Below are 9,402 nucleotides of genomic sequence, written 5' to 3' on the forward strand. Positions count from 1 at the left end.
AACATAGGCAACAAAAGCAAAAATAGACAAATGGGACTACGTCAATCTAAGAAACTTCTGCACAGAAGAGGTAACCAACAAAATGGGAGGAAATATTTGCAAACTATGCTACTGAGAAAGAATATTCAGAATCTATAAGAGTTCAAGAAACCCAACAACAACAAAACAACCCAGTCAAGAAATGGGCAGTGGACCTGAACAGACATTTTTCAAAAGATGAAATTCAAATGGTCAACTGACACATGAAAAAATGATCAGGGTCACTAATCATCAGGCAAATACAAATCAAAACAACAGTGAGATTTCATCCACCCCAGTTAGAATGGCTCTCATACAGAAATTAGGAAGCAATAAATGTTGGCAAGGATGTGGAGGTGGGGGAGAAAGGTACCCTAATACACCGTTGGGAAGAATGTCAACATGTACAGCCATTTTGGAAGACAGTATGGAGATTCCTAAGAAAGCTGAAAATATATATACCATATGACCCAGCCATACCACTCCTGGGAAATTACCTAAACAAAATAAAATCAGCATACAAAACAGTTATCTGTACCTCCATATTTATTGTAGCTCAATTCACAATGGCTAAGATATGGAATAAACCCAATGTCCATCAACTGATGACTGGATAAAGATATATATATGCCATGGAATATTACTCAGCCATAAAAAAGAATGAAATCTTGTCTTTTGCAACAAAATGGATGCAACTGGAAACCACTATACTTAGTGAAATAAGTCAGTCCCAAAAGGACAAATATCATAAGTTTTCCCTGATCTCTGATAATTAATAGAGTACAAAAAAAGTCATATATCTGGCCAGCGCCGTGGCTCAATTGGCTAATCCTCCACCTTGCGGTGCCGGCACACCGGGTTCGTTGGTGGTCTGAGCTGGGATACCAGCAAAAAAGATTTAAAGGACGACTATTTTAGTAAGCTTGGAGAGGTCGTTGACTGCACAATAAAAATGGATAACAACACTGGACGGTCAAGAGGATTTGGGTTTATCCTCTTCAAAGACGCAACCTGTGTGGAGAAGGTCCTAGCCCAGAAGGAGCACAGGCTGGATGGCCGTGTCATTGACCCTAAAAAGGCCATGGCTATGAAGAAGGACCCAGGGAAGAAGATCTTTGTGGGGGGTCTGAATCCTGAAGCTACTGAGGAAAAGATCAGGGAGTACTTTGGCGAGTTTGGGGAGATTGAGGCCATTGAGCTTCCAATTGGATCCAAAGTCGAACAAAAGACGGGTTTTTTTTTTTTAATTTTTAATTTATTTTTTATTTTTTGGCAGGCAGAGTGGACAGAGAGAGAGAGACAGAGAGAAAGGCCTTCCTTTTTTTTTAATTAAACTTTTATTTAATGAATATAAATTTCCAAAGTACAGCTTATGGGTTACAGTGGCTTCCCCCTCCCAAAACTTCCCTTCCACCCACAACCCTCCCCTTTGCCGCTCCCTCTCCCCTTCCATTCACATCATGATTCATTTTCAATTCTCTTTATATACAAAAGATCAGTTTAGTATATATTAGGTAACGATTTCAACAGTTTGCCCCCACATAGCAACACAAAGTGAAAAAAACATACTGTTGGAGTACTAGTAATAGCATTGAATAAGAGTGTACAGCACATTAAAGACAGAGATCCTACATAATATTTTTTTAAAAATTAATGAATTTTCTATGCCATTTCCAATTTAACACCAGGTTTGTTTTTTTTTTCATTTCCAATTATCTTTATATACAGAAGATCGATTCAGTATATAATTAGTAAAGATCTCATCAGTTTGTACCCACGCAGAAACACAAAGTGTAAAAATACTGTTTCAGTACTAGTTATAGCATCACTTCACATTAGACAACACATTAAGGACAGTTCCCACATGGGATGTAAGTACACAGTGACTTCTGTTGCTGACTTAACAATTTGACACTCCTGTTCATGGCATCAGTAATCTCCCTAGGCTCTAGTCATGAGTTGCCAGGGCTATGGAAGCCTTTAGAGTTCACTGACTTTGATCTTATTCCGATAGGGTCATAGTCAAAGTGGAAGTTCTCTCCTCCCTTCAGAGAAAGGTACCTCCTTCTTTGATGGCCCCGTTCTTTCCACTGGGATCACACTCGCTGAGATCTTTCATTTAGGTCTTCTTCTTTTTTTTTCTTTTCCATGGTATCTTGGCTTTCCATGCCTACAATACTCTCATGGGCTCTTCAGCCAGATCCGAATGCCTTAAAGCTGATTCTGAGGTCAGAGTGTTGTTTAGGACATCTGCCATTCTAGGAGTCTGCTGTGTATCCCACTTCCCATGTTGGATCTTTCTCTCCCTTTTTGATTCTATCAGGTAGTATTAGCAGACACTTGTCTTGTTTGTGTGATACCTTTGATTCTTAGACCTATCAGAGCCATCGAATGTGAACTGAAATTGATCACTTGGACTAGTGAGATGGCATTGGTACACACCACTTTGATGGGATTGTATTGGAATCCCCTGGCACATTTCTAACTCCATCACTTGGGGCAAGTCTGATTGTGCATGTCCCAAATTGTACATCTCCTCCCTCTCTTTTTCCACTCTGAAATTTAACAGGGATCACTTTTCAGTTAAAATTTAAACACCTAAGAATAATTGTGTGTTAATTACAGAGTTCAACCACTAGTACTAGAACAACAACAACAACAACAACAAATACTAAAAAGGATAAAGTATTACATTGTACATCTAGAGTCAGGACCTAAACTGATCAGGTCATTGTTTCTTATAGTGTCCATTTCACTTCAACAGGTTTCCCCTTTGGTGCTCAGTTGTCACTGATCAGGGAAAACAAATGATATTTGTCTCTTTGGGACTGGCTTAATTCACTCAGCATGATGTTTTCCAGATTGCTCCATCTTGTTTCAAATGACTGAGTTTCATTGTTCCTTACTGCTGTATAGTATTCTATGGAGTACATGTCCCATAATTTCTTTATCCAGTCTACTGTTGATGGGCATTTGGGTTGGTTCCAGGTCTTAGCTATTGTGAATTGAGCTGCAATAAACATTAACGTGCAGATGGCTTTTTTATTAGCCAAATTAATTTCCTTTGGGTAAATTCCAAGGAGTGGGATGGCTGGGTTGTATGTTAGGGTTATGTTCAGGTTTCTGAGGAATCTCCAGACTGACTTCCATAGTGGCTTCACCAGTTTGCATTCCCACCAACAGAGGGTTAGTGTCCCTTTTTCCCCACATCCTCTCCAGCATCTGTTGTTGGTAGATTTCTGGATGTGAGCCATTCTCACCGGGGTGAGGTGAAACCTCATTGTGGTTTTGATTTGCATTTCTCTGATTGCTAGTGATCTTGAACATTTTTTCATGTGTCTGTTGGCCATTTGGATTTCCTCTTTTGAAAAATGTCTGTTGAGGTCCTTGGCCCATCTCTTAAGTGGGTTGTTTGTTTTGATGTTGTGGATTTTCTTGATTTCTTTGTAGATTCTGGTTATCAACCCTTTATCTGTAGTATAGTTTGCAAATATTTTTTCCCATTCTGTCGGTTGCCTCTTCACTTTCCTGACTGTTTCTTTTGAAGTACAGAAACTTCTCAATTTGATGCAATCCCAAATGTTAATTTTGGTTTTGACTGCCTGTGCTTCTGGGGTCTTTTCCAAGATGTCTTTGCCTGTACCTATATCTTGCAGGGTTTCTCCAATGCTCTCTAATAATTTGATGGTTTCGGGTCATAGATTTAAGTCTTTAATCCATGTTGAGTGAATTTTTGTGTAAGGTGAAAGGTATGGGTCTTGCTTCAAGCTTCTGCACGTGGAAATCCAATTTTCCCAGCACCATTTATTGAATAGGCTGTCCTTATTCCAGGGATTAGTTTTGGATCTTTGATCAAATATAAGTTGGCTGTAGATGTTTGGATTGATTTCTGGTGTTTCTATTCTGTTCCATTGGTCTATCCATCTGTTTCTGTACCAGTACCATGCTGTTTTGATAACAACTGCCCTGTAGTATGTCCTGAAATCTGGTATTGTGATGCCTCTGGCTTTGCTTTTGTTGTACAAGATTACTTTGGCTATTCGAGGTCTTCTGTGTCTCCATATGAATTTCAGCATCATTTTTTCCAGATCTGAGAAGAAGGTCTTCAGTATCTTGATTGGTATTGCATTGAATGTATAAATTGCTTTTGGGAGAATAGACATTTTGATGATATTGATTCTTCCAGTCCATGAGCATGGAAGATTTCTCCATTTTTTGGTATCCTCTTCTATTTCTTTCTGTAAGCTTTTGTAGTTTTCATCGTAGAGATCTTTAATGTCCTTGGTTAAGTTTATTTCAAGGTATTTGATTGTTTTTGTAGCTATTGTGAATGGGATTGATATTAGAAGTTCTTCCTCAGCCGTGGTATTGCCTGTGTATACAAAGGCTGTTGATTTTTGTGCATTGATTTTATATCCTGCTACTTTGCCAAACTCTTCGATGAGTTCCAGCAGTATCTTAGTAGAGTTCTTTGGGTCCCCTAAATAAAGAATCATATCATCTGCAAAGAGGGATAGTTTGAGTTCTTCCTTCCCGATTTGTATCCCTTTAATTTCTTTTTCTTGCCTAATAGCTCTGGCTAAATCTTCCAGAACTATATTGAATAGCAGTGGTGAGAGTGGGCATCCCTGTCTGGTACCAGATCTCAGCGGAAATGCTTCCAACTTTTCCCCATTCAATAGGATGTTGGCCGTGGGTTTTTCATATATTGCTTTGATTGTATTGAGGAATGTTCCTTCCATACCCAGTTTGCTTAGAGTTTTCATCATGAAAGGGTGTTGTATTTTCTCAAATGCTTTCTCTGCGTCTATTGAGAGAATCATATGGTTTTTCTTCTGCAGTCTGTTAATGTAGTGTATTACGTTGATTGTTTTGCAGACGTTGAACCATCCTTGCATACCAGGGATAAATCCCACTTGGTCTGGGTGGATGATCTTTCTGATGTGTTGTTGCATTCTATTGGCCAGAATTTTATTGAGGATTTTTGCATCTATGTTCATCAGGGATATTGGTCTGTAATTCTCTTTCAATGCTGCATCTTTTTCCAGCTTAGGAATTAAGGTGATGCTGGCTTCATAGAAAGAATTTGGGAGGATTCCCTCTTTTTCGATTGTTCTGAATAGTTTGAGAAGAATTGGAGTTAGTTCTTCTCTAAATGTCTGGTAGAACTCAGCAGTGAATCCATCTGGTCCTGGGCTTTTCTTTGTTGGGAGGGCCCTTATTACTGTTTCAATTTCTGTGTCTGTTATGTTAGGTTTTCTATGTCTTCCTGGCTCAATTTAGGTAGGTTGTATGTGTCCAAGAATCTGTCTATTTCTGATAGATTTCCCTGTTTGCTGGCATACAAGTCCTTGTAGTAATTTCTGATGATTCTTTTTATTTCTGTTGTGTCTGTTGTTACGTTTCCCTTTTCATCTCTGATCCTATTGATTTGGGTCTTTTCTCTTCTTTTTTTAGTTAGTTGGACCAATGGGGTGTCAATTTTGTTTATTTTTTCAAAAAACCAGCTCCTTGTTTGGCTGATTTTTTGTAATGTTTTTTTGGAACAATCCTGTTGATTTCTTCTTTGATTTTAATTATTTCTCTTCTCCTACTGGGTTTGGGTTTGGTTTGCTGCAGATTTTCTAGATCCTTGAGATGACTTGAAAGCTCATCTATTTGGTGCCTTTCCAATTTCTTGATGTAGGCACCTATTGATATAAATTTTCCTCTTAACACTGCTTTTGTTGTATCCCATAGGTTTTGGTATTTTGTGCTGTTATCCTCATTTACTTCCAGAAAATTTTTGATTTCTCTTTTAATTTCTGCTATGACCCATTGTTCATTCAGGAGCATGTTGTTCAATCTCCATGTGTTTGTACGTGCTCTGGGGATTCCTGAGTTGCTAATTTCCAATTTCATTCCTTTGTGGTCTGAGAAGCTGCATGGTATGATTCTAATTCTCTTGAATTTGCTGAGACTTGCTTTATGGCCTAGTATGTGGTCAATCCTAGAGAAGGTTCCATGTACTGCTGAGAAGAATGTAAAGTCCTTAGATGTAGGATGAAATGTTCTGTAGATATCTGTTAGATCCATTTGGGCTATAGTGTCATTTAAATCTGCTGTCTCCTTGTTGATCTTCTGTCCTGTTGATCTATCTCTGAGAGTGGAGTATTGAAGTCCCCCAGTACTATTGTATTGGGGTCTAAGTCTCCCTTTAAGTCCCTTAACAAGTCTTTTAAATAAGCTGGTGCCCTGTAATTAGGTGCATATACATTGATAATCATTATATCTTCCTGTTGAATGGATCCCTTAATCATTAAATAGTGCCCCTCTTTGTCTCTCCTGACAGTTTTTGTGGTAAAGTTTATGTTGTCCAATATTAAGATGGCTACGCCCACTCTTTTTTCATTTCTGTTGGCATAGTATATATTTTTCCAGCCTTTCACTTTCAGTCTGTATGCATCATTGTTGGAAAGATGAGTTTCTTGTAAGCAGCAAAAAGATGGGTTTTGTTCCTTAACCCAATCAGCCAATCGGTGTCTTTTAACTGGATTGTTCAAGCCATTAACATTCAATGTGACTATTGAGAAGGAATAACTTTGCCCTGTAATTTGCCAGAAATTTTTTCTAATATATGGTTTGAGACTCCTGTGATCTTTTGCTGTGAGGTTTCCTTCCTTTACCTTCTTTCATATTGGTTACCGTGTTTCTGTGTTTCTGTATGTAACACATCTTTAAGCATCTTTTGCAGGGCTGGACGAGTGGCGACAAATTCTTTCAATGTCTGTTTGCTGTGAAAGGTCTTTATTTCACCTTCATTCACAAATGAGAGCTTTGCAGGATATAATATTCTGGGCTGGCAGGTTTTCTCTCTTAGTACCTGGGCTATATCTCGCCATTCTCTCCTAGCTTGTAGGGTTTCTGAAGAGAAGTCAGCTGTGAATCTAATTGGAGATCCTCTGAGAGTAATCTGACATTTCTCTCTTGCACATTTTAGGATCTTTTCTTTGTGTTTCACTGTGGTGAGTTTGATTACGACGTGTCGTGGTGAGGATCTCTTTTGATCATGTTTATTAGGGGTTCTATGAGCTTCCTGTACTAGGATGTCTCTGTCCTTCTCCAAACCTGGGAAATTTTCTGCTAGTATCTCACTAAAAAGGCCTTCTAATCCTTTCTCCCTCTCCATGCCTTCAGGAACTCCTAGAACCCGAATGTTGGGTTTTTTAATAGTATCCTGTAGATTCCTGACAGTATTTTTTTTTTTAGATTTCTGATTTCTTCTTCTTTTCTTTGATTTGACTGTTTCCTTTCCTGTTCTCTGTCTTCTTTTTTTTTTTTTTTTTTTTTTGACAGGCAGAGTGGACAGTGAGAGAGAGAGACAGAGAGAAAGGTCTTCCTTTTGCCGTTGGTTCACCCTCCAATGGCCGCCGCGGTAGCGCGCTGCGGCCGGCGCACCACGCTGTTCCGATGGCAGGAGCCAGGTGCTTCTCCTGGTCTCCCGTGGGGTGCAGGACCCAAGGACTTGGGCCGTCCTCCACTGCACTCCCTGGCCACAGCAGAGAGCTGGCCTGGAAGAGGGGCAACCGGGACAGGATCGGTGCCCCGACCGGGACTAGAACCCGGTGTGCCGGCGCCGCAAGGCTGAGGATTAGCCTGTTGAGCCACGGCGCCGGCTCTGTTCTCTGTCTTCTAATTCCGATATTCTCTCTTCTGCTTCACCCATTCTGTTTTTAAGGCTCTCTAATGTGTTTGTCATTTGATCTATTGAGTTCTTCATTTCATTGTGGTTTTTTGTCACTATCACAGTTTCATGTTCTACTAGTTGTTTCATTTCATTTTGATTCCTCCTTAATATTTCATTTTCACGAGAGAGATTTTCTATCTTGTCCATTAAGGATTTCTGTAGTTCAAGAATTTGTTTTTGAGAACTTCTTAATGTTCTTATCAATTTTTTGAGATCCGAAAGGTCTTCCTTTTGCCGTTGGTTCACCCTCCAATGCCCGCCGTGGCTGGCGCGCTGCGGCCAGGGCACCGTGCTGATCCGATGGCAGGAGCCAGGTGCTTATCCTGGTCTCCCAGGGGGTGCAGGGCCCAAGCACTTGGGCCATCCTCCACTGCCCTCCTGGGCCACAGCAGAGAGCTGGACTGGAAGAGGAGCAACCGGGACAGAATCCGGTGCCCCAACCGGGACTAGAAACCGGTGTGCCGGCGCTGCAAGGTGGAGGATTAGCCTAGTGAGCCACGGCACCGTGGCTTTAAAGAAGAAGACCCTGTGAAAAAGGTTCTGGAGAAAAAGTTCCATACCATCAGTGGAAGCAAGTGTGAAATCAAGGTGGCCCAGCCCAAGGAGGTCTATCAGCTGCAGCAGCAGTATGGCTCTGGGGGCCGCGGGAACCGCAGCCGGGGCGAGGCAGCGGTGGCAGCGGTGGAGGTGGAGGTCAGGGTAGTGCAAACTACGGGAAGTGCCAGCGAGGCAGTGGCCACCAGAATAACTACAAGCCGTACTGAGGCGCGGCAGGAGCGGCCGACGCCTGCACACGCTGGGTTTGGATACGGAGTGAACGCAATTATGTACCAAATTTAACTTGGCAAACTTTCTATGGCCTGTCCCATGTGCATCTTATTTAAAATTTCCCCTTGGAAATCACTCTCCCGTTTACTGTTTCCAGAGCGCTAGTTGTTTCAGGCAGCGTGTGGTGTCTCAGGCCAGGGCGGCGTTACGGGCTGATTTTATCACCAGGTTACCCAAAACCAGATTGGAGGGTCTGCTTCCCGCTGCCGCTCTGCGGCCTGGACCTGTGGACCCTGGTTGTAAAGAGTAAACTGTATCTTAGGAAACCAGTGTCACCTTTTTTTTCACCTTTTAATTTTATATTATTTGTGTCATACATTTCCTGTAACGGAAGTGTTAATTTTACTGTACTTTTTGGTACCTTTTGGGAATCTAATGTATTGTAAGGTATTTTACACGTGTCCTGATTTTGCCACGACCTGGATATTGAAGCTATCCAAGCTTTTGAAATAAAAATTGAAAAACCTCCCAAAAAATAAATAAATAAATAAATAAAATAATCTGAAAGTATGTCACTGTAAAAATTAAAAGCATAAGAAAGGAAGGAGGAAGGAGCATGGGCAGGAGGGAGAGTAGGATAGGAAGTATCACCATGCTTCTAAATCTGTATATATAAAATATATGAAATTTGTTCATCTTACATAAATAAAAACTTTTGGAAAAAAATTAGTATTGTCCCTCTAAACCTAACCTCCAGGTCACTGATTTCAGCACATGCACTTTCCCTTTCTTAGTTACTGTGATAGAGCTAAGGTGACAAAATTCCAGTTGGTCTGTGAGAGGCCCTCTCCTGATCTGATCATCTCAAAGCACAATGTTACATAAGCACT

General features: G+C 40.7%; 1 pseudogene; it reads left to right on the top strand.

Annotated features, from left to right (window-relative positions):
- Positions 1-877: 877 nt before the first annotated feature.
- On the top strand, positions 878-9,035 carry LOC133770998 (heterogeneous nuclear ribonucleoprotein A/B-like; annotated as a pseudogene).
- Positions 9,036-9,402: the final 367 nt, after the last annotated feature.

This window comes from Lepus europaeus, chromosome 12 (genome assembly GCF_033115175.1).
Source record: "Lepus europaeus isolate LE1 chromosome 12, mLepTim1.pri, whole genome shotgun sequence".
NCBI classification, from domain to species: domain Eukaryota; kingdom Metazoa; phylum Chordata; class Mammalia; order Lagomorpha; family Leporidae; genus Lepus; species Lepus europaeus.